Source organism: Oncorhynchus mykiss, chromosome 6 (genome assembly GCF_057628025.1).
Source record: "Oncorhynchus mykiss isolate SJ-2025 chromosome 6, ASM5762802v1, whole genome shotgun sequence".
Taxonomy (NCBI): Eukaryota; Metazoa; Chordata; class Actinopteri; order Salmoniformes; family Salmonidae; genus Oncorhynchus; species Oncorhynchus mykiss.
In genome coordinates, this window is record NC_143027.1 from 29183997 (window position 1) to 29209783 (window position 25787).

General features: G+C 44.9%; 1 long non-coding RNA gene across 1 annotated transcript; it reads right to left on the minus strand.

Moving 5' to 3' along the window:
* Window positions 1-14568: 14568 nt before the first annotated feature.
* LOC149982828 (uncharacterized) lies at window positions 14569-23964 on the minus strand. Its single transcript, XR_016496943.1, has 3 exons — window positions 23760-23964; window positions 23526-23612; window positions 14569-22698 (listed from the first exon to the last, which is right to left on the minus strand). It is a non-coding gene; the product is annotated as an uncharacterized LOC149982828 (long non-coding RNA).
* Window positions 23965-25787: the final 1823 nt, after the last annotated feature.

Sequence of the window (25787 nt, forward strand, 5' to 3'; positions counted from 1 at the left end):
ACTGTGTGTTACTGTGTCTGTAGTGTTAGTGCATTCATGTGTCTGCGTACACGTGTTGTGTGTGTGTTTCTGTGTGAGATAGCACCAGAGAGATAGCACTCTGAGGCCTGCCTCTCAGACTGACTGAGCACGGGGCTGATAAATAGACACATCCATTATAATCAATAAATCCCTCCGATTCAACCATATAAAAGTATAGGTTACTTTTATCATGATACAATCACATTGGATTGGTATTGAAATGTTTTTTTATTGAAAGGAAAGGTAGGGTTAGGGTTGATCCGGGATCTGGACATGAAGCTATATTTAGCGTTATCAAAGTCTATTTGTCGCGTACACAGATTTGCAGATGCTATCGCAGGTGCTATGAAATGCTTACGTTTCTATCTCCAACAGTGCAGTAATACCTAGCAATAAAGAAAACCAATACACGCGTAATCCCAAAAAATATCAAAATAAGTTATATACGATGAGCCATGACTAGAATGCAGTATATACTGTACATAAAGTGGATTAATTAGTATGTAACATTATTAAAGAGACCAGTGTTCAATGACTCTATGTACATAGGGCCGCAGTCTCTAAGGTGCAGGGTAGAGTACTGGGCCAAGGTACTGGAGGCCGGCCAGTAGTGACTGTTAAACAGACAGATGGCCTGGAGATAGAGGCTGTTTCTCAGTCTCTCTGTCCCAGCTTTGATGCACCTACACTGTCTCCTCCTTCTGGATGTTAGCGGGGTGAACAGTCCGTGGCTCGGGTGGCTGAGGTTCTTGATGATCTTCTTGGCCTTTCTGTGACACTGGGTGCTGTAGATGTCCTGGAGGGCAAGCAGTGTGCCACCACCCTCTGGAGAGCCCTGCGGTTGCGGACGGTGCAATTGCTGTACCAGGCGGTGATACAGCCCAATAAGGACGATCTCGATGGTGCATTTGTAGAAGCTTATGAGGGTCTTATAGGCCAAGCCAAATTTCTTCAGCCTGAGGTTGACGAGGCACTGTTGCACTTTCTTCACCACTCTGTCTGTGTGAAGGGACCATTTCAGGTTGTCAGTGATGTGTACGCCAAGGATCTTAAAGCTTTTGACCCTCTCCACTGTGGCCCTGTCGATGTGGATGAGGGCGTTCTCTCTCTGCTGTCTCCTGTAATCCACGATCAGCTCCTTAGTTTTGTTGGCGTTGAGGGAGAGGTTATTTTCATGGCACCACTCCACCAGGGCTCTCCCCGTCTTACTCTTAGGCCTCGATTCAATCAGATCGAGCATTAACCCGCGTTGGCTGACATCCGCATAGCAGATGCTTTGGCGGTGTTGGAGGTGTAACTGAGCTGACAAATTGGTGAGTGGCTACTCGTGTGTCACAAAACCACACCCTTCCTATTATCCCTACCACGTTATAAGTTCAAAACAGGAATTGAAAGTGTAGGCTTTATCAATGAAAGAAATAATGACAGGCTTATGTTTTCATGTTACAGTTTTTCTCGATTGCTAAAACACTGGGGTCCACTTGATCTCCATCATAACCTAATGAGCAATTTCCTAATGAGTAATTTCTCATTGCTATCACACACAACGCAAATGCTAAGCAAAACAGTAAACACAACTCTCTACAAAAGACTCAGTCAGTCTTTCAGTCAGTTGAGTGAAAAACGTTCACCGAAATTAAAACATTTGGTCACAGCTGATGCAAATAACTCTCATTAATTTTCTGGTTACTAGTCCAACACTCTAACCACTAGGCTACCTGTCGCCCCATCTTCAGGAAAATGTTGGGTGTGGTTTTGTTGCATTCAATGGCAGTGTCCACAATAAGGTAATGCAAGGAACTGCTTGTGGATTTGACAGCTCTAAAAACCTCAGACACTGCCAAAACAACCACTTTGCGGATGTCGGCTAGCATGGATCTGATAGAATCTAACCTCTAGGCTTGAGTGTGATTTTAGCCTGGGCAAATTATGTATCTTGCTCTGCTCCTTCCAGTAGAGAGGAGGGGGGGAAGAGAGAGAGAGAGAGAGAGAGAGGGTTTAAAGGTTGTTGAAAACTATTACCCTGCTGCAGAGAGGGGCTGTGCAGAGACTGAGGGATGAATTATTGAAGTGCCTCTTTGGTGTGATTGAATGAAGTGTTGAAAATGTCCGCTGCCATGGAGAGTTCTACCTCTCCTCACCATACCTTCCTTTCAGCAATACGGGCCAGGCGATACATCCATAGGTTGATACAGCCTAGATGAGTTTATACTTATTTAAGTGCAGAGATGTGGATACTAACCCTCTCTTTCTGCTCATCTCATCTCTTAGCTTCTCTTCACAAATGTGTCTCCATCCTTTTTCTTCTCTTTTCCTCCCTCTCTACCAATATCTCTCCCCTCCCCTCCCTCTCATTGGGTCTCCCAGAACTTCCTCTTGTTATAGCAGAGTCAGTGAGCAGTCACTGTGATCATGCTCTTTTAAGTCTTCCCTATTTCAAAGAACCATTGCCGTTGGGGAGATAGAACAGGAATCAGAACCAATGCTTTCCGACAGCAGGGCCACTCCACTCCGCCACACCCCGATAGCTCCGGGGGCGGGGAGCAGGAGGAAGGAGGGGGGAGGAAGGGATCGCTCAGACGCGTATCACACATGAAAGTCGCCTCACTCCAAACAGGAAAAATCACAGGCCCAGGAAAGGTAACAGCCGGCCACAGACACTTGTTCTGTTGCTAAGAGACGGGAAACACTGTGCAGTCAATGGGAAAAGTAGTTGGCTGGACTGACTGCTTGTTCCACTGAAGCTCACTGATTCATACAACACACACACACTGAAACACAAGGTAATACACATACATACACACAACAACACAAAGCTGTTTCATAAGATATGAAAAGCTTATAGAAGAAAACGCTTATAGAAGAGAATCAGATTAACAATATTGTACCTTTTGTGAACAGAACTGATATTTCTAGTCTATTAACCATTGCAGTACTGATATACTCATGATACTATATTGTCATATACTGTAACCCAAACAAGCTAAATTATAGTGGTTTCCTGCATTAACCTCAGAGACATACAGGGCCGATGGGACAGGGGCCACAGTCTGCCAGTACTGCTGCATGGTTAATGTGATGTGATGTAATGCAGAAATATTAGAGGTACATCGTGATGTGTTGATCAAAACAATGTCCCCAGAGCTAGGATGGATGTTTAATGTGCTCTCCCAACAAACTCATTTTGTATTGCTGTAGGTAGTAATAAGATGGCTGCTCTGCTCTCGGTTCTCCTTGACCTGGCTGTGAACCTGCCAGGCTTGACATGAGCACGCCGGAGGAATGGGAGATGGAGATGGCAAGATCCATGCAACTAACATTACAGTGTTCAGTCAATCAAGAAAGGTAGCTGGCTGGCTATAGATCTTAAGCCTGAGCCGCTCAACCTCTTCATTTCAATCTCCTTTTTCTGACCCAGAATTCTTCCCCTCAATCTGACCCGTTAGTTCTCTAGACCTTCCTGGGGATTAGCCATGATGTGATGCGTTCCCGATGATTTAGCTGCTGAGACACACTGCCCACTGATAGTGGATTGTATGGACCAGGGGGAGTGGAACTAGGCACTATCTAAAGTATTTGAGAGGGAGGACATAGGAGCTATCTCCTCCATTATGTCATTATGTAAACACCAAGCTATAGCACCACAGGTTGACACACAGACCACTCTTCATAATAAAATGGGAGAGAACAAGGCTGTCTCACAAAATTCCTATACTCACTGAAAGATCAGTCTCAACTTTTGCACCCTCTTGAAAATAGGTCATATGAATTAGGAGAGGCTTTTGGAGCCAGGTAGAATACGATGCCTACCTACCTGTGCTTCAGCTTCAATCACCCTGTGCCACAGGACACCTCTCGTCACAGGAAGCATGGTGGCATATGAGTGTACAACGTGACCACTACTAACTGGCTAATACAGAAACAGGGACGATAGCCCTGATCTTCCATTCATCCACACAGGAAGCAGTTGTCAAAAGAAGCAAGAACAGGAACTGTACTCTTTTTATTTTATTTTTTATTTTATTTCACCTTTATTTAACCAGGTAGGCCAGTTGAGAACAAGTTCTCATTTACAGCTGCGACCTGGCCAAGATAAAGCAAAGCAGTGCGACAAAAACAACAACACAGAGTTGCACATGGGATAAACAAATGTACAGTCAATAACACAATAGAAAAATCTGTATACAGTGTGTGCAAATGAAGTAAGGAGGTAAGGCAATAAATAGGCCAAAGTGGCAAAATAATTACAATTTAGCATTAACACTGGAGTGATAGATGTGCAGATCAGGATGTGCAAGTAGAAAAACTGGTGTGCAAAAGAGCAGAACATTTTTTTTAAATAAAAATTACAGATGGGCTGTATACAGCTGCAGCGATCGGTAAGCTTCTCTGACATCCGATGCTTGAAGATAGTGAGGGAGATGTAAGTCTCCAACTTCAGTGATTTTTGCAATTTGTTCCAGTCATTGGCAGCAGAGAACTGGAAGGAAAGACGGTCAAAGAAGCTGTTGACTTTGGCGATGAAAATGTAGCGAGGACCAGCAAACGAGAGCATACAGGTCGCAATGGTGGGTAGTATATGGGGCTTTGGTGACAAAACGGATGCACTGTGATAGACTGCATCCAAATTGCTGAGTAGAGTTTTGGAGGCTAATTTATAAATGACATCGCCGAAGTCAAGGATCGGCAGGATAGTCAGTTTAGTCGAGGGTATGTTTGGCAGCATGAGTGAAAGAGGCTTTGTTGCGAAATAGGAAGCCGATTCTAGATTGAATTTTGGATTGGAGATGCTTAATATGAGTCTGAAAAGAGAGTTTACAGTCAAGCCTGACACCTAGGTATTTATAGTTGTCCACATATTCTAAGTCAGAACCGTCCAGAGGGGGATGCTAGGCGGGTGGGCGGGTGCGGGCAGTGATCGGTTGAAGAGCATGCATTTAGTTTTACTAGCGTGTAAGAGCAGTTGAAGGCCACGGAAGGAGTGTTGTATGGCATTGAAGCTTGTTTGGAGGTTAGTTAACATAGTGTCCAAAGAAGACAGATGTATAATGAATGGTGTTGTCTGTGTAGAGGTGGATCAAAGAATCACCCGCAGCAATAGCGACATCATTGATATTTACAGAGAAAAGAGTCAGCCCGAGAATTGAACCCTGTGGCACCCCCATAAAGACTACCAGAGGTCCGGACAACAGGCCCTCCGATTTGACACATTGAACTCTATCAGAGAAGTAGTTGGTGAACCAGGCGAGGCAATCACTAGAGAAACCAAGGCTGTTGAGTCTGCCGATAAGAATACGGTAATTGACAGCGTCGAAAGCATTGACCAGGTCGATGAAGATGCCTGGACAGTACTGTCTTTTATCGATGGTGGTTATGATATCGTTTAGGACCTTGAGCGTGGCTGAGGTGCACCCGTGACCAGCTCGGAAACCAGATTGCACAACAGAGATGGTATGGTGGGATTTGAAATGGTCGGTGATCTGTTTGTTCACTTGGCTATCGAAGACTTTAGAATGGCAGGGCAAGATGGATATAGATCTATAACAGTTTGGGTCAAGAGTGTCTCCCCCTTTGAAGAGGGGGATGACCGCGGCCGCTTTCCAATCTTTAGGAATCTCAGACGGTACGAAAGAGAGGTTGAACAGACTAGTAATTGGGGTTGCGACAATGGCGGTGGATAATTTTAGGATACCCGGGCCAGGTCGATTAGAAATGCTTGTTCGCAGAAGGGTTTTAGGGAGCGTTTGACAGTAATGAGGGCTGGTCGTTTGACCGCGGTCCCATAACGGACGCAGGCAATGAGGCAGTGATTCCTGAGATCCTGGTTGAAAACAGCAGAGGTGTATTTAGAGGGCAAGTTGGTCAGGACGATATCTATGAGGGTGCCCATTTTTACGGATTTGGGGTTGTACCTGGTAGGTTCCTTGATAATTTGTGTGAGATTGAGGGCATCTAGTTTAGATTGTAGGACGGCCGGGGTGTTAAATCCCAGTTTAGGTCAGTACAAACTCTGGCGAAAGATGTGGGCAATTAATTCACATATGGTGTCCAGGGCACAGCTGGGAGCTGAGGAGGGTCTATAACAAGTGGCAACAGTGAGAGACTAGGATGATGGATTTTTAAAAGTAGTAGCTCGAACTGATCATTTTTAACCTGCCCAAATACTTAATTAAATAGGAAAAATCTATGTACTGAATGTGGCACAATCTAACAGCCCTTAAAGTTTAGCCACATGCCCTGTGTGTCCTAAAGACATTGTTTGCTTATGTGACAATGTGAGATCAATAATTTCAATATGACACACAGATTATTGGTGTTATTCATTGTGATAAACCTGAGATTTGACAGGGTTTCTGATTTGTACAGCATTGTGCCATGTACAGTATGTGGAAAAGGAGTACTGTGTCAAGTCAGGTTTCTTTACATGGAATATTTTGCATGTGTTTCTTTTTTTCTACCAAAACAGGTTGGGTCTATCTCTCCCCCTTCCCATGCTTTAACTCAAGTCAGCCATTTTAGCATTCACAGCAAGCCACCACAGGGCACAATAACAAGTCGTCCATTTAAATTAAATCAGTAATGGCATTGTCCATATTTCAGGCAGGGAATACTTTTTTATTTATTCTAAGGATGAAGACAGGTCGGTTCCTCTCACAATTATCTCTTTTCATTTAAAGAATAAATGTGCATGTCAGGGTCTCTTTTTCTCTCTTTCTTTCTATTCCACGTTCCTCCCGTCATCCGCACTGCCCCCACCATCACCAGGCGACAGTAGAGGTCGTTAGTGAAAGAGGGATGATGCCAAACTTGACTGGAGTCTAGCCTTATCTCTATTCTTTACACTCTGGCTTTTGTTTCAAGGGCTTTGTTTACACACGCCCCATTAATCACCCAGTGCCTTCCCACAATCCTCCAGCATTTAAAGTGGGTGCTCGTAGCAGGGACAATGAGCTGCTCGGGTGCCAGTGTAAATCTCTTTCTTCTAAAAGGAGGAAATGGAGATGCTCAGACCTTTGGCCACTCTCTTCCTTTTCATTCTATTTGTATCTCCTCCTCTCAACCTTGTCCTTGGCTTTGTATCTCTGCATAGCGCTATAAGTGGCTTCCCTAATTAGTAGTAATAATACTGTTAATACTACTAATAATACTGTTAAGACCTAGTTTGATCTAGTACAGTACACATGGCTACAGGTCCAACCCTCAAAGAGAACCATCCGAACCCAGAACATTTAATCTGTCCTGACCACTGACTGACTGACTGCAGTACGTCAGGTGTGTAACCAGGAACCAGGATGGAAATAGTGCATTATAGTAGCATGATTATAGAATACATATTTATACTTTATATTCTCTTTATCTGTTCACTGAATGCCGAAAGAGATGTAAGCATGGAAAAGACCATAATGTAGGCTATTACAATATTCAGAAGGTTTGTTTGATAAATTGAATGTGGTTCAGGCGAGGTATATTGATGTTCCATCGTCATATTTGTCAATGACATTCCTGCGTGCCTTCATGTTATGGTTGTATAATTGCAAACAAGGTCTGACTAAAATTGAACTTTCACACCCAATCCCTCCGAAAAAAACACCTACATTTAAATACACAGATTTTGGAGAGGGTTGCCACACTGGGCACCTGTTGTTGTGGGGGGTTAAGTGCCTTGCGCAAGGGTACAATGGCAGCCAATGGCATCTAGGATTTCATACCAACAAACCCTTTGGTTGCCAGCTCACTTCCCGCCAGATTTTTGCTATTGGACCCAGGATCCGAACTGGCAACACTCCGGTTGCTGGCTTGCGTCTCTAACGGCTAGGCTACCTGCCGCCATGTGTGCAAAAGTGCAATAGGAGCGCTTTAATGCATAGGCCTGTTTAATTGCATAGTCAATGCATTCATCATTGGGAATGCAGAGACTGGCTAAAATGAATTGAATTATCTGGCAGGGAGAACAAAGAGATTTACATTGAGTTAGTGTATAATTTATTGCTGCAGAGTGAAGCAAGCGAGAAGGAAGAAGGGCTGGGAGAGTTAGTGGGGGAGAGCGGGGAAGATAGAGAGGCCTGGAGCTGCAGAGAGAGGGACTCTTCTCCAAGGGAGCTTGTGCAAAGATAGAGTACAGAGACAGATCTGACACCTTCCTCCAGATTCCTGAGGGGATAAAACATACTAGAATTGGTACAGTATGTGTGATACAGCATGTCCTCTGTGTGTGTGTGTGTGTGTGTGTGTGTGTGTGTGTGTGTGTGTGTGTGTGTGTGTGTGTGTGTGTGTGTGTGTGTGTGTGTGTGTGTGTGTGTGTGCACATGTTTGCAAAGTTAAAGAAAAAGGTTCTGAATGTGTCCATTTGTGTAATGCATGCAGATGTTGAGTGAGCAATCAAAATCAAAATTACAAAGTAACTGGTCCTACTCATTTCAAAAGCTGAGACATCCCCATTTGAACAACCTGACACTGAAGTGAAAAGACATACAGATGTAGGATCTTAATTTGAGACAGTTTGCTACAGCATGAAAATAATCCAAGCTATAAATCACAAAGTGAGACCCAAATCCAGACACAGGGGGCAGATGGTTGAGCTCCGATATTTATTATAACAAAAGGGGTAGGCAAAAGGCAGGTCGGGGACAAGCGAGACCAGGTCAGAGTGCAAACAGTACCAGGCGATAGGTAGGTTCGATGTCAGGACAGGCAGGGGTTCAGTAATCAGGTCCGAGTCCAAACAGTACAAGGGGATAGACAGGCTCGAGGTCAGAACAGGCAGAGTGGTCAGGCAGGCGAGTTTGGCGTCAGGACAGGGAAGGGTCAAAACCAGGAGGGCTAGGGAAAAACAGAGACTGGGAAAAAGGAGCTAGGAAAAAATGCTGGTTGACTTGACAAAACAGGAAACACAGGGATAAATACACCGGGGATAAGTGACACCTGGATGGGGGTGGAGACAAGCACAAGGACAGGTGAAACAGATCAGGGTGTGACACCAGCAGCAACAGGAAATGTGAATTATTATGTGGATTATAATAAATGTCAAAAAAAAATTACAGGTTGACATATTTTTAGTTAGGGCAAATCAAGTCTGACGTTAAAGTGGAGATTACTAACTTTAAAAGCCTTTTTAAACCTTGGATACACTAGAAGTTTGCATTTCCTGCTGTGCAGGAAAATTCTTGGCAACAAAATAGTGATCTAATTAATACCCTACATCTGTGCGCAAACATCACGACGGAGCACAAACTCATGCACACACACACAAACTCACAAGCACTCATTGCTAATCTCACATTTTCTTCTCTGCCAAGTGTTCCTCCATCTTTCTCCTTGGCTTGTGAAGTAATTGCGAAGTGTATTGAAAGGGAGGGCTGGGAGGGGGATGGAGAAAATCTATTTCCCAATACTATCTAACTGCAGCTTTCCACCAATGGACTGGCATTCCTGGTACTGACTGTGTGCCATTGATTCCTTCCCTAACATCATCTGGAAAATCTATGAGCATAAAGGACAGCTGGAAGAAGTACAAACCACATAAGTGCAAATCAGGTTCTTATACCTTTACTCAGGAGGAGGACTCTCTCACCCACTCTTTCTCCCTGGTTTATTCCGCTTCCTTCCTATGCTCTCCACCCCTACCCCCATCTCAGGTATACTACAGGAGGGATGGGTGGATGAGCGCAGTGGACTTTGAATGGGGTTGGAGAGAAGGAGAGGGTGATTGGGGAGAGGCTGCACAGATTATTCTGTGCAGGTTGTGACATCTCCTGACAGTGTATTATACAGTATAGGGCTTAACCCTCTCCATGCTCACGTCTTGTCAGAGAGGAATGGAAACCTAGCTTTAAATAAATGGGCCACACTTTTATAGTCTGTTCACCATATAACGGCAATACTAAACATCTCCTCTTTATCCTGAAATGCTTAGCCTACGAAACATCTGCAAGACAGCATTTGCTGGACTGATCTTTCTTTACCTGTCTGCACTCACCTGAAATGATTAGTTGTGTGCGAGACTGACAGATCACTACGTAAACTTGTTTGTGGGAGTGGGGGAGGTTATTCGGTTGTACCTCCCCCATCAGGCCTATAGCAAGGCTAGTCTCTGAAAAACATTGACTTTGTTCTGAGCAACGCCAGAACAACTTCGATCACAGTCTAGAAGCAAATAATCAATGGCGAAAAATAACGATCAACATTCGTGAAAATGGTCACCGCTGAGGAAGTGTTCAAAGGGGCTTTTTAAATATTGGCGTGTCAATCAGACCCCATGCTATTGATCATCTTCACCACTCATGGCACCAGATAATGATTATTTTCTGACTGTAGGCTGCCTCTGAGGCATTAAAGGAAAGAAATAAAGAACACTGAAATATTTATGACTTGGGCAGGTGGTGGTGGAATACCCCTGGTTCCAGACGGTCAGCACACATGTAGTTCCTTGTATACTGTACCATTACAGCCTGTTGTCAAAGGGTATGGGTTTATCTTGATCCAAGTCAATGTTCAGTATGCTACTTTCACAGGTAGTGTAGGAATTATTGGTTTATTGGTACAGTTTAAAGACACAGACAGACAAATGGACACACACACACACACACACACACACACACACACACACACACACACACACACACACACACACACACACACACACACACACACACACACACATACATTCTGTACAGACAGACAGGCAGGCAGAGAGAGACAGGCAGACAGTCAGTCCTCTTGAGCCTCCAGCGTCCGGATCAGTCACATATTAGGAGGAGGATCGTCTGCCTCTCCTCCCTGCCGCCACCATTAATTAGTCACAGCTGAGTCCATATGGCAGCGGCGGCAACGGAGACCATGGGCAGATGCAAATATCACTAGTTCGTTCACACACACACACTCAACTGACATTCCTGTGGTGTCGCTTTTGACTGCATGTTTTGTTCATATTAGGTAATGTGATACAAAGCAACAACAAAAATGTATTAAAAACATACACGAACATGTTTAAAACTTTACAGGCTATCTTAAAGAATAACATTAACATACATGAGCCAGTATAGTAAAGGCTCATTTGCTGACATGGGTGCGGTACCATAGCAGGTGTCCATAAGTCAACTCCACTTTGAGCTCCACTGTTACCAGCCCTATCAGGATGTGAAAAACCAACTACTGTGTCAGTGTCTGTCTGTGTCTGTGTCTGTGTCTGTGTCTGTGTGTGTGTGTGTGTGTGTGTGTGTGTGTGTGTGTCACGGGTTGCTGGACGGGTTTCTGTCAAAACCTGTGTCAAGGTGTGGCACAACACTATGAGCACATGCAACGCCAAAGTCACCTCTCCCAACGAATGGGTTCTACACAAACAATCCACCAAGCCACAATCCCACCCAGCTAAGTTCCATATGTCACATAAGTGGCGGTTGCCAACGGCAGCCACATGGTGAACTTGTTGAGTTTCCTGGGTCAAAATTAGAGCAGATCCCTGTTTCTATCCCCTGCCTGCCTGCCCTGCACACCCGGTCCTATGACGAGATGTGTTCTGACATACTCAACATGCCCACAACATGAGGTGACTTCCTCCATAAAACAGTTATTGAGAAGTGGGCTCCTTGCCACACACATAAACCCAAACACAATCTGAGACATTGCTGAAGTGCCCTGTGGTCAACAAACATGTCAGAGATGCTTCACAACACAGTGCCACAGCTGTGACCAAACAACCAGCCATATCCTCTGGCTCCTCAACGACAACACGTTTGTGTCAAGAAAATGACAACGCACTTGTCATTTATCGCTACAAGCATGGAGTGTAGAGTCTGGACAGTCTTGGGTCATGTTGAGCTGACTAAAAGAGGAAAGGACCAGCTTCGGGGTGCTGTTGGTTAGTTGGGGAAGGAACAGGGTGTACAAACAGTTCTGTAGGAGTGAGGGGAGAGGGTCTCAGCAACAGACACCACAGGGGACACCACCACCAGTCCTGTCCTTGTCCATCCTGCTAAAGGGAGTCCTAAGCCTTCAGAGAGATGAAAGGTAGAATGGAGAGCGCACCAGGGAGAACCTTAGGCCAGAGTCAGGACAGAGAAAAGAAAAGACAGTTGTGAACACAGAGGGGAGAGGAGTGGGTACAGACAGACACTGGTACAAAGAGAAGATCCTGTTTGTTCCGTTGATACAGTATACACACTAAATAGTCTCCGCAAGGGATTTCTGAGACAGAGCCTTTCCTTTGTTCAGTTAATAGGCAGGCCACGCTAAATGGATGGTTTTTCAATGCTCTGACACAAGTATACTTTTTCCATGACTCCTCAGCGCCATGGTGTTGCTGCTCTTCTTCCTCAGATAGATCTCTCTGTGTGCTTCTCTCCCACAGAACATACAAACTCTCTCACTCAGTTCATCACGACCAGCCCCACTGCCCCTGAACAGCCTAATATACCACTAGGAAACACACAGATACCCACAGTGAACAATAATGAAAGACACAAAAGCCTCCTTCCCTGGGTCTTCCCTGGGTCTTCCCTGGGTCTTCCCTGGGTCTTCCCTGGGTCTTCCCTGGGTCTTCCCTGGGTCTTCCCTGGGAGTACGCGAGGCATTAAATGGTCAAATAACGGTCAGTTGTAATGATCAACGGCTGAAGTCAACACTTAACTTCTCCTCATAAAGGTTTGGTTGTAAAGAAACAAAATCAATAACAGAAAACGATATTCCGGACCATAAAGAGTTTTAACCGTTTAGAAAAGAGTGTTGACTAAAGCGTTCTTCTTTAAAGCTATTGTATACTGTACATTGTGAACGAGGTGAACTGGGCCCTATTTCGTGACAGTCTCCATTACTCATCAACAGCATTCCTATGTGAGTAATTGTTGTCACTTAAATGTGGTATAGACATTGTCAAGTTGAGAAGATCCTCAGGCCTTTTGGCTCACATTGGAGGTGAGTTCAGTTCATTATCTCATAGTAATTTCCGCAGGTGGTTTTGTGCTTCACTGTTTTTTCACTCAAAACATTCCTGTATGCCAACAGTAAATTGGTTCTCAGTATAATGTCTTATGGTCAAGCTGTTTATGATGATTACTTGAATCTGGTAGCATATAAACATGTGACCAATCAGCATGCCAATAATGAGTATGTGAACGGAAGGTATCTGATCCACTAACATATTAAATCAGATGCTTCATACACAACTGTACACAGTAATGCATCCATGTGGACCTATGCAGACTTTTAGGTACAGCCAAGCAATGATGATGTTTTCTGTGTGTAGGTTAGGCACCATATAGCTCCTTCACAGACCTGTCTGCTAGCTTTTGACAGATCAATCTCCCTCCCAGCAGCCAGATGTCCCCTGGGCCTCCCTCTCCTTCAAACTGGTCTCAGAGCCTTTAATATTTCATATGATATGTTACGTTTCATATGGTATGTTACGTTTCATATGGTATGTTACGTTTCATATGGTATGCATTCATTTGTGGATGTCCATCACCAATTTCATATGATAAAATATGAATTGTAATTCGTAACATATGTTACTAATTGTCAAAACGTACAATATGTTACGAATTTGTAAAACGGATGATTATTACAAATTCCAGCTCGGTGGCTAACGTCAGCTAGCTTGCTAATGTTAGCTAGGGTTAGGGGTTAAGGTTAAGTTCAGGAGTTAGGTTAAATGGTTAAGGGTTAAGGGTTAAGGTTAGGGTTAGGGGAAGGGTTAGCTAACATGCTAAGTAGTTGCAAAGTAGCTAAATAGTAGTAAGTAGTTGAAAAGTTGTTAATTAGCTAAAATGCTAAACTTGTCCGTGTTGAGATTCAAACTCAAAACCTTTGGGTTGCTAGACGTTTGCGTTATACGCTCAACCATCCTAGTTTCGTTTTTGACTTAAGTAACCATCCGTCTTATGTAACCATAACAAACGTAGCATATCATACTAAATGGAGTGTCTCAGATTTACATATAGAATAATATGAAATGCTCTGAGACCAGGTTGTCTCCTTATATCTTGCCACCACCTGCCTCACTGCTCACTCACACTGACTCACCACCCCGGCCACTCAATCACACAGTTCCCCTGGGGCCTCGTTTAGAAACGTTGCGTATGCACAAAATATGCCCCAAAACATGCCTGCGCCAGTTTTCACTCAAAAGTTGGAATTTATCAAAACTGAACCTGAAGTGAGAATGTGCTTATCATCCCGCAAACTTTAGACCAGGGCTCTCCAACCCTGTTCCCAGAGAGCTACCCTCCTGTAGGGTATTTCACTCCAGCCCCAGTTGTAACATACTGATTCAGTTTATCAACCAGCTGATTATTAGAATCAGGTGTGCTGGATTACAGTTGGAGTGAACAAGGTTGGAGAGCCCTGTTTTAGACCATACATATGCACCGTTTCTAGTGGTTGAAGTATTGCATTGCAAGAAGGCAAAAGTAGCCTGGTAGTAGCCTTGTGCAGGAATACATGGTGACACTCATATTCATAACAAACAAACAAAACAGGTAGCTAAATATAATAACAAGATGCAATCATTTGCTGTTATCTTCACATTCTAAAATAATTTGAAATAGGCATCTCTTTCCTAGTATTTATTTCATTTCCATGATCATTGCAGAATAAATTCTATAAATTATAATGCCCGTTCAGGTACACACAGTTTCACAACACATCTGATTTAGAATAGGAAACGTGTGTATGTCATGCGCCAAGTTTATAAATCCCAATATTTTTGTGCATGCCCAGTCTTTTCAGAAATGGTGCACACAGATATTTATTATTACATTTACGCAACGGTTATAAGTGGACTCATATGTACCCTTCTTACACACACACACACACACACACACACACACACACACACACACACACACACACACACACACACACACACACACACACACACACACACACTGACACACACACACTGACACACACACACTCATAGCTGACCATGCCCCATAGCCAAAGACATGACATTTCTTAATTCTCACAGTTAAGGATGTGGAGATAGTATCTGTCTGTCTATGTATGATTCTACAACCGACCTTCGTCAACACTGTGGATTGTACTGTTCCTGGGCCTCCCTCAAGCCCATTCATGCCCTCAACCAGCAGAGTCATATATGTACAAGCAATTTGTCATCCCCCCTCGGAAGTCGGGTGGAATTCCATCCTCCCCATCCCCAGTGTGAGAGCTGCACAACCATTAGTTGTGGCATATTTATGGCTACAGATTATCTCTGTGGATCAAGTAGAGCATGTGTTTGTTCCGTCTCTAATGTGTTACACTGCGTTTTCATTGGATTCTCACTGTTTTAGCTCTACAGCGCTGACTGCAGCCATCACAATCTGCAAAACTCAATATTAGTCAGCCACAATGTCAACACTACTATGTCTATCAGATGTAGTCTGTAATCCACCTGCCATTTCCATGTCCTAAACTGGGGTATGCTAAATTCCTCTGCTGCTGGGCTCTTTCCCGCCTTGCTTCTCCACAGTGTCCTTTCAACCCCTGGGATGCCTGGCGGTAACGTAGCGATGGGATTAGGAGAGGCCCAGAGCGTATCTCTGTCTGCAGCCAAGGAGGACCATGCTCCAATGACCTATCAACCCCTCAGCCATTGTCCTTCTTCCCAGAGACCCACTCCAGGTGCCAGGCAATAGAGAAGATGCTACAAACTTTCCCAAGAATGAGACAGACTGACTGAATGAGTTCCTTCTCACACCAACACACCAACCACCACCACCTCCCCACCCCCACCACCAGCACCTCCACCACCACCTCCACCATCACTACACAAAAAAAAGAAAAAACTCTGAAAGGGACACCATCTCCCCTTATTTCACACTTTGTTTTATAAAAGAGGCCAGAGGAGTGTTCTGCTCATGCTTTCAAAGCTAAATCCTCCTCTTTTTTGAGGAGTTCGGGGGCAGTGGGAGGACAGTTGTTTTGTCTCCCTCCATTTGCTGATTTACATCTCCACAGCTTCTCTATCAAAGTGCCCATTGTCACGACTGACCTATGAACATTTCAGAAGACACTGGGGGCCGCACTCATTTGACAGGCCAACACACACACATACACACGCACACACAAACTCACACATTCACTCACTCACACACACACTTACACAAATATAAACTTTCCTCAGCCCTGTTTTAACACAAAGAAACCCACAGACTAGCTCTGTCTCTCCTCCCTTCACATCCAGAGACCCCAGAAGGGTGGGAGGGGGTAGGATCCTCCTAGAATTAAGGAGAGAGAGCCATTTGCACACCAATTGTTTTTCCTTCTCTCTGGGCAAGGGAGGAAGGAAAGACCACCTCTCTCTCTCTCCCTGGGGCCACCGTCCCCCTCCTCCTCTATCCTTCCCTCCTCCCCCCTCCCTTCTCTGTGAAATCAGTGTGAATGGAGAGCCACATTCAGAGGGTATGAATGGGATGGGGTAGGAATGGGTGGGAGGTCATTTTGACCCCCACAGGCCTCCAATGCCAGCGCCACATGTGCAGTATATTACCATATGAAGCCCTGTCACTGCTCTGTCCACCCTCCCAACTGACCCCATTCACACACAAACACACACACTGAGTTTTTGGGTCACGCACTTTACGGTTATATCACCATAAAGCTCAAAGCTCCAGTAGCAAACCCTTTTGAGTGTTGCTGCCCCAACTGTGGAGTGGACGTGTGAGCAGGGAGGACACAGAAGCTTCAGAGGGTGATTGGGGCCGGGGGCAAGCAACAGGGACCTGTGCCAAAAACCAGCAGAAAAGAGAGTAAGTCCCACAATGGTAATAAAAGAGGTTTTCACCACCAGAATAAAAATAGGAACCCTTCTGCAATCTCCAAATCCGAAAACCATTGAACTGTAGTTAAGCAAATTGGAAAAACAAGTGCAAAAATGTGAGGAGAGGGCCAAAGAAAACGTACCTTGGTCCTGGGCTGCACAGGGACCTTTTTTAGACTGCTTTTCCTGTTAGACTTTCCCTCATCGAGACAGTGCGTCACGCACAGGGAGTCTGGGAGACCTACAGACATTAACCCTTCACTGGCTACACGCCACACTTCCCTGAGGAGAAACCTATAGGCACCGTTTTCAGAGTGGATGTGTCTTCACAGGATCTTCTGGGTCCAATATGTTGGGACAGAACCTGTACACCACAGAACACGCATCAGGCTGTAATGCATTTCATATTACAGCTTGTACCTCTCTGTGGTCAGGGTAAGGTTGTGGCGTGATAATCGATAATTATGTTTTTCACCCCATTCATTGTTGGGTTGAAGATGTATTTTCGGGCATATACAGTCAACAGACAGTTCATTCTCAGTTGTGGAAGACCAAGGCAATGCATCCATGCCATAATGTATGACGAGGGTAGTATCGTTACACAACCAGTACTACATCCTCTATCATGGGGGGTGAGGGGAGGGAGGTGGGAGGGGAGGGGGGGTCTCAGTGGCCCCCACTAGGCATTATTCATCTCTGCCAGAGAGCTCTCTAACATCAGACAGCCAGCATAAACTTAATTAAGTTCACCCAATGGCCGGCCCAGTGTCATTAGCAAATTGAGTTTGTTTATGTGTTTGTGTTTGATATGGAGTGAGGGAGCAAGAGCGATAGAGGGAGAGAGCAGGAGTAATAGAAGGAGGGAGCAAGAGAGAGAGAGGGGGTGGGAGAGATGGGCTTGTCTCATGATGGGCTTGTCTCATCCAGTGCCCTGTGTTGTGTTGACAGGTATTTCAGTCCAATCCATAGGGAGCGAGAGAGCGAGCGCGAGAGAGAGAGAGAAAGGGAGAGGGAGAAAGGGAGAGAGAGAGAAAGGGAGAGGAGAAAGAGCAAGGGAGAGGAGAAAGAGCAAGGGAGAGGAGAAAGAGCAAGGGAGAGGAGAGAGAGCAAGGGAGAGGAGAAAGAGCAAGGGAGAGGAGAAAGAGCAAGGGAGAGGAGAAAGAGCAAGGGAGAGAGAGAGCAAGGGAGAGAGAGAGCAAGGGAGAGGAGAAAGAGCAAGGGAGATGAGAAAGAGCAAGGGAGATGAGAAAGAGAAAGGGAGAGGAGAAAGAGCAAGAAAATTAGATGTTTGCTCTTTCTCTCCTCACTTTCCCTCTCTCTCTTTCCCTCTCACTTGTACTCTCTTTCTCTCTCTTTGACCCCCTTCCATCCCATCCCTCACTCCCGGCATGGAGGAACTGAGTCTGACGTGAACATAAACAAGGAACCTCAGGCCAGAGCCATGGCGAGAAACTTTCTCCACAGGCAAGGAAGTGAAAAAATGTAACGAAAAGGAAGACAACAAGCTTTTTCCCCCCTCATTCACCTTCAGACATTTTGCTCTCCACAAACAGACATGCACACACAAACAGGCAAGCATGCACATGCAAAAACACACACTGTCACACACACTATAACACATGTAATCACAAGCACCCTCCATTGCTTCCCTGGTGTGTTTAGCTGTAGTGATGCAGTGTGTTGAGAAGGAGAAGCCAGCCCAGAAGGTTTGGTGTGGCTGACTGTGGTTACGCTTGTTGAGTCTCTCTGACCACCACATGATAAATCACATCCCTGCTCCGTCCAAATAACAGAAAATAAGCCCAGATGGACCTGCTGACACTCTGCACAGCCAACGCAACAGAAACAACTGTCCTCTTCACTCTGTATACACAGAGATTCATTTTAACAACCCAAGCCCAAGCTCGCTACAGAGGCAGTGGGGGAAGAAAGGGGGAACTATCCACAGAGGAGAGGAAAAGGCAGAAGTGAAAGTGTGTGATGTCAGTGCCTCTCTCGTTCTCCATCTCTGTTTCATGCCCTTGGCCAGGTCCGATTCGTGTCCCCCAGATATCTCAGCACATGCCCCAGTAGGCTTGTTAGATCAGCTCAGTAAACACCTACATGCTATATTCTGGCGCCACATGCCAGGGCTAAAACAACAAGAAACAAACCCCTGACGACACACGACAAAACCAGACATTCCCAAGTCTTTCAGTTTTTCTTACTTTTTGTAGCTTTTTGATCAAGTGTTTTGCTTGCAATGAGACTTTCCTATTTTAATAAAAATACCTCTGTCTCTTTCTCTGCCTGACTCATACACCCAGCACTGAGGAGCACAGACAGGAGTGAATTACAGGGTTGAGTAACGTCAGAATGGATAAAAAGATGCCCCCTGAAGAGTGTCCCAGCAGGCCTTTGGAAAGGGAAAGCTGCCCTGCTTTAAGTCACAGTGACTTGCCACCTTTCTGTTTGCCAACGTGGGAAAACTGAAAGCAATATCAGTGAGTGTGAAATTAGCAGTAAATAGGGGGTTGTGTGTTCACTCACTGGGAGCAAGGCTGTATCATCTCAGTGACTTAAAGCACAATATTCTACACACTGAACTCCTGATCCACAACAATTGAAGCACCACCTCTAATTCCAGCCCTTGGGACTGACTAGAAGGTTGTATCTGAGCAAACATAGTTCTGAGATAATACGCTTTCACATCCCAGAACTGTTTTGTAGTGAATTCTTCTTTCATAACTCATCACGGTCCCCACCTTTAAAGGTACCTGAAGTGTAGTATCAAAAATACATTTGGAAATCCGTTTTTTTAGGGGGCGGCTGCAATCGCAGATAGAACCTTTTGGCTCTGAAATGTTGACGTGGGTTCAGCCAAAGTTCTATCTGGCACAGAATGCTACAATTAATTCCATTTCAATAGAAAAGCACAGACGTGCTTCCTTCTTTATAATCACATCATCAAATATATTCATTCATGTTCATCACTCATTTGTTAAAGCGATAGTGTATTTGTCATTTGATGGAACTATAGTCTATGCAGAACTAGCAACATTGCTAAAGCTCAGCTCTGGATGATATACTTCTCTGACACCCAAAGTCAGTAAACTACTTGCTAGTTATCAATAACATGTGGTAAGTTTGTCATTTCTGTGAAATACCCCTTCCATGGAGGTTTTCGTATTGATAGAGAACAAGACAAAAACAGCGGTGCCTCTCCTAAGGGCCTTAAACAGTCTCTAAGGCCCCTGTATTTATTTATTTTACTATAAAGATCTGACGTTATTGTTATTCTTCTAAAAAAGTGGTGAAAAAAATATATTTAAAAAGAGGACCAGAACCTATGATATGAATAATCAAGGACTTGGAACTATAAGGTTGTATCTGCAAAATGTATAGTTTTGAGATAATAATTAGTCCCAGATCTCAGAACTGTTTTGTGATGTCTTTCTCTTTCATGACTCAATGAGTATATCACCTTACATTCAAATATTTTTGATTGACAACCCAGCATTGTGTGATTGGATTATAGAACCAAGTTAAAAGGTGTTCGTGCAGATAGAACTTTTCTGATTTTTCCATCTTAATTTGAATAACACATTTTTAACCAAAATGTCAGATAGAATCTTATAGTCCCAAAGTCAGGAATTTCTAATAGACCATCAGGGACCCAGCGCAGCCAATCACATCACAGCTCATGCTGTTTAGTGGAGAGCAACACACATCTCAGTGAACAGAGATGGAGAGGGAATTAAAAGAAAGCAGAGAAACTCATTCACCAGCAGTGTAAACTCCTGTTTCCATGACACCTTGGTAGAGTTCAGGTGCATAGAAGCCCCCCACCCCCCCCCCCCCCGTCTCAGCCCCCCTACACCCACAGTCACACGCCTCAAACTGCACTTGGCGGAGCAGATCCAGAGGAAAGATGCTCCACAGGCAGAGTGGAGAGACAACTCCAGCAGGATGCTGAGATCCAGGGGAGAGGCACTAGAATTAGCCCCAGCGTGGGGTGCAGGAGCAGGGGGGGGGGGGGGGGGGTATAGCATGGAGTGGGCGGCTGCGGGGGCTGTGAGAGCTCGAGGGTGGTGACAGCACACATCTACTGAGACACCATTCTGCACACTCACCAGGCTGTGTCAAATTAAACTTCTCAGCTCACACTTCCTAAACACACGTCTCTTAACACACAAACATAGACTAAGCATGCACACATAACTTACACTGAGTGCATAAAGCATTAAGAACACCTGCTCTTTCCACTGACCAGGAGAATCCAGGTGAAAGCTATGATCCCTTATTGATGTCACTTGTTAAATCCATTTCAAACATTTTAGATGAAGTGAAGGAGACAGATTTGTAAGCCTTGAGACACTTGAGACATAGATTGTGTATGTGTGCCATTCAGAGGGTGAATGGTAAGACAAAAGATTTAAGTGACCATGAACGAGGTATGGTAGTAGGTGCCAGGTGCACCGGTTTGTGTCAAGAACTGCAACACTGATGGGTTTTTAAACACTCAACAGTTTCCCGTGTGTATCAAGAATAGTCCACCACCCAAAGGACATCCAGCCAACTTGACACAACTGTGTGAAGCATTGAAGTCAACATGGGCCAGCATCCCTGTGGAACGCTTTCGACATCTTGTAGAGTCCATGGCCCAATGAATTGAGGGTGTTCTGAGGGCAAAAGGTAGGGGTGCAACTTAATATTAGGAAGGTGTTCTAAATGTTTTGTATACTCAGTGTACATTTACTAGCACACACAGACACATATACACACACTCAAGCAAGCACACTTGTCTACACTTACAAACCCTTAAGTGATTTACACATTATGAGACCATTGGGAGCCTCAGCTCCTTTCATGAATGGCCCAGTGTCACTACGGAGCGTATGTGTCTCAGTGTCCCATTTAGACTCCTGCAGAGCAAGGATCCCAACCTGCCGTTGTGAGTGTGTTGGAGCAGAGGGCAGACGGGTAGAATCAGATTATAGAGCTGTCTGACCTCTCTCGCAGGCCGCTCACTTTGGCCTGTGCCCAGGGCCAGCACAGAATGAGTGTTTGTTGTCGGTATTAGGAGCTAAACGGCTTAACGGTTAGCAGACGTGCTTCTGGAGGGTCCAGCACAGTCTTGACTAGCTGCCAGAGTCTCTGAGCCAAGGCAATTCAAGGGACCTACACAGAGTGAAAGGGGAGGAGAGAGAGGGTGGGAGAAGAAAGGGATGGAAGAATAATTTGATCATAAAGAGTAGATACAGGTGTGTTAGACTTGGCTGTGGGAATGTGGGAATAAAAGCTTAAATGCAATAAAATGTGAATGGCTAAAAGCATTACATTTGACTGCCTAATGCTTGAACTAAACAGTTGAGAAGAACTGGGCCCAATTCAATCAAAATCTGTAACAGATTTGTGGAATTAAATAGAATACATTTTTCAAAATAAATTAAGAACAACATTCCTACAAACTTCCTACAAAACAAGAACACACAGTAACTAACTAAGTGTAAATACATTTTCATACATGCCTCTTTACATGTATGTTTGTTTCCCACAGAAAAAACAACTATTTTATTGAGTGGATGGATCCAAACATTCCTTCTTGTGGTGTAAAAAATAATGATGCTTCTTTGCTTATTCCGGAAACCTGTTTTCTGGGTTTCATTGAATTGAGACCAATGTCTTTGTCTTCAACAGGGACCAGCCATCTTGTAGCCTCTTCAGTTCCAGCTCAATGTCTAGTAAAGCAGTTTTTTATTACCTGTGGGGCACCACAGCTAGCATTTAACCTTCCATAAACATCACTGTGAAGTTGTGCACTCTGTGGCGTTGCGCTGTGACCGCTTCCTGCTGTGTCCTGGGACCAGACTGCCCTGTGTTTCACTCACTCCACTGACTTCCTGTGCCATTTCTCCTCTTCCTGTCTGGGTTTGATGTCTCTGTATGAAGAGAAGGAGAGAGAGAGCACACTGCTCACAGGGGATAGACCACTGGGTTCAGTAGCAGCTCCTCTTCTGTGTAGATGATCCTATTTCTCAAATGGGGACTATAAAACTACAGGCTTGGAGTATACTTACTCTCATAGCATTACATCAGAGTCAATATTTTAGAAGTATCTTTGTTACTATTGGCACTGACCTGGGTACACAAAAACAAGGTTAACGTGTACACAAACTAAACCAAAAGCAAACCACAGAGACAGATTAAGTTGAACCACTACTAATACACTGTGTCAACTCTGCACACAAAGATGAAAAAACCTTCAGTAATCCTCACATGGGCCCTAGATTACCCTAATCTCCAGCTTTTGTTGTTGCTGGAGCCCAAGGGAGGGTGTGACGGGGTCAGGGTTGAAAATTAAGAGCCTGGATGGATAGAGGGAGGGAGCCGTGCATTTGGCCGAAATCTCCAAGCCAGTGATAAGAGAGGATAGAGGAGGGAGGAGACGAGGGCCCCTCTGGAAACATAAACAGGTCTCAGACACACAGAGGTCAAGGGTCAATGCGGGAACTTCCAACAGTGTAACACCTATCCCTGTTCTAGAACTCCTCACACACTCACACACACACACACACACACACACACCACTGGACTCACACTAATGGAATTTTGTTGTTCATCGTACAATCTCAGGAAAGGGTACCCGATCCAGAAACCCTAATACATGTTAAACTGTTTTTTTTTGCAACATTCTTTTAGTTTCATGCTGGTATAAACCTTGTTGACCTGAGTGGATGACTAAAGATCATGCTTTATTGCACAGTACCTTCCTGGGTCTTGCAGTAACTGTCCTGCTCCCCTCCCTGAGCAGCACTGTGGTAGAAACATCCCCTGAATGCAGACGGACAGGAACCTGAGAGGTACAAAGAGCAGTGTGAGTAAGACGTACTTCTTCACCTAGCTACTACCTCCCTCCACACCCACGCTCTCCATCTCCACCCACACCCACACCACCATCCACAGACTGAGGTGTGAAGATTTTCCCCCTCCAGACAAATACCTGTAGGATTATAAAGGCAGGCTCTGAAACAGGCCTGGCCAATTGAGCCGTGGCTGTGTGTAAAAACAACAGCCAAACCAGAGCAGAAATCCCCTTGCTTTATGTCAGAGGAGACTGTGGGAGATGAGGTTGCACTAGCATGTCTTCTCCTCTGTGACCCTGGGGGGTGATAGGTGGAGAACACTGGCATTCATTGTTTGCCCATCCCTCCCCCTCCTGCCTTCCCCTCCAAGTACCCAACCCAGCTGAAGAGTGAGTTAACTCTTGCCTGCGGTCACTCCACCTTGCTGGAACCCGATCCTTCTCTCCTCTGTGTCTCCTGGGCCAGTCGGCAAGAGGTTAACGCTGCAGTCTCTGCCTGTCTGCCTGCCTGTCTGTCTGTCTGCCTGGATGATTCATTGCCATAAGGCCTACAGTAAATAGGTCCAAAACATCATGGAATGCTATAGGTGTTAGCTGCAAAATATGTATTCATGTGTTTGTCAATGGGTCTGCACGTACAGTAAATGTGTATTATTGTAAGCTATCTGTATGTCTTTGTGGTCTGTCTATGTCTTTATTTATGCATGTATGTTTGTACCCATAGGCACGTGTGTTTGTGTGTTTCCCTGCACACGTGTGACTGTTTGTGTTTGTGATAGAGTGTACAGAGAGAGCACGTCTCTTTGTCTTGTCCCCTGTGCTAAGGGGCAGAGCAGGGGAGCAGGGCCTGGCCATTGACTCATAAATCACAGGAGAGGATGGAGAGTAACAGCTCAAATTAAGATAAAACCTCCTTAATTATCACCTAAACAGCCTGGCGTCCCCTCTCTCCCCAGGCTATCTGTCACACACCCAGCAGGCCCAGGCACCAGGGGGACAAGCTGCTCTGACAGACAGACAGAGTGGAGGGAGCTGGCCCCACACACACAAAGACTGGGAACACAAGACTGCACAATATCAGTACACAATGGCCCACAGCAGTAATACATGAACACACAAACTCATTAAAATGTACAAACATACACTGGAGTCAAAAACACAGTTGTAAAAAGACTCATATGAATAATGACAATTCAAAACAATCTTTCCCATCTAGATTCAGCTGTCAACAAAACAGGTCACAAATCATCCCTCATTGTCTCTCCCCTCCCTACATCCCCTCCCCCTTTCTCTCTCTGCTTATTCACCGTGCCAATTATCATTAGCCTAATGACTTCTCAGTGGTACTCACTCCTCTCCCTCTTCAAAGACTATCTCTACCTTGCCCTCCTCCCTCTCCTTCAATTTGTTTCCCAATGAAAAGTCCTTAAATTCCAGGTGACTGCCCCCTGTCACAAACACACATAGTGCAGGAAAAAAGTATTTGATCCCCTGTTGATTTTGTACATTTGCCCACTGACAAAGAAATTATCTGTCTATAATTTTAATGGTAAGTTTATTTGAACAGTGAGAGACAGAATAACAACAACAAAATGCAGAAAAACACATGTCAAAAATGTTTTAAATTGATTTGTATTTTAATGAAATAAGTATTTGACCCCCCTGCAAAACATGACTTAGTACTTGGTGGCAAAACCCTTGTTGGCAGTCACAGAGGTCAGACGTTTCTTGTAGTTGGCCACCAGGTTTGCACACATCTCAGGAGGGATTTTGTCCCACTCCTCTTTGCAGATCTTCTCCAAGTCATTAAGGTTTTGAGGCTGACGTTTGGCAAACCCGAACCTTCAGCTCCCTCCACAGATTTTCTATGGGATTATGGTCTGGAGACTGGCTAGGCCACTCCAGGACCTTAATGTGCCTCTTCTTGAGCCACTCCTTTGTTGCCTTGGCCATGTGTTTTGGGTCATTGTCATGCTGGAATACCCATACACGACCCATTTTCAATGCCCTGGCTGGGGGATTTGACAGTACATGCCCCGTCCATCGTCCCTTTGATGCGGTGAAGTTGTCCTGTCCCCTCAGCATAAAAACACCCCCAAAGCATAATGTTTCCACCTCCATGTTTGACGGTGGGGATGGTGTTCTTGGGGTCATAGGCAGCATTCC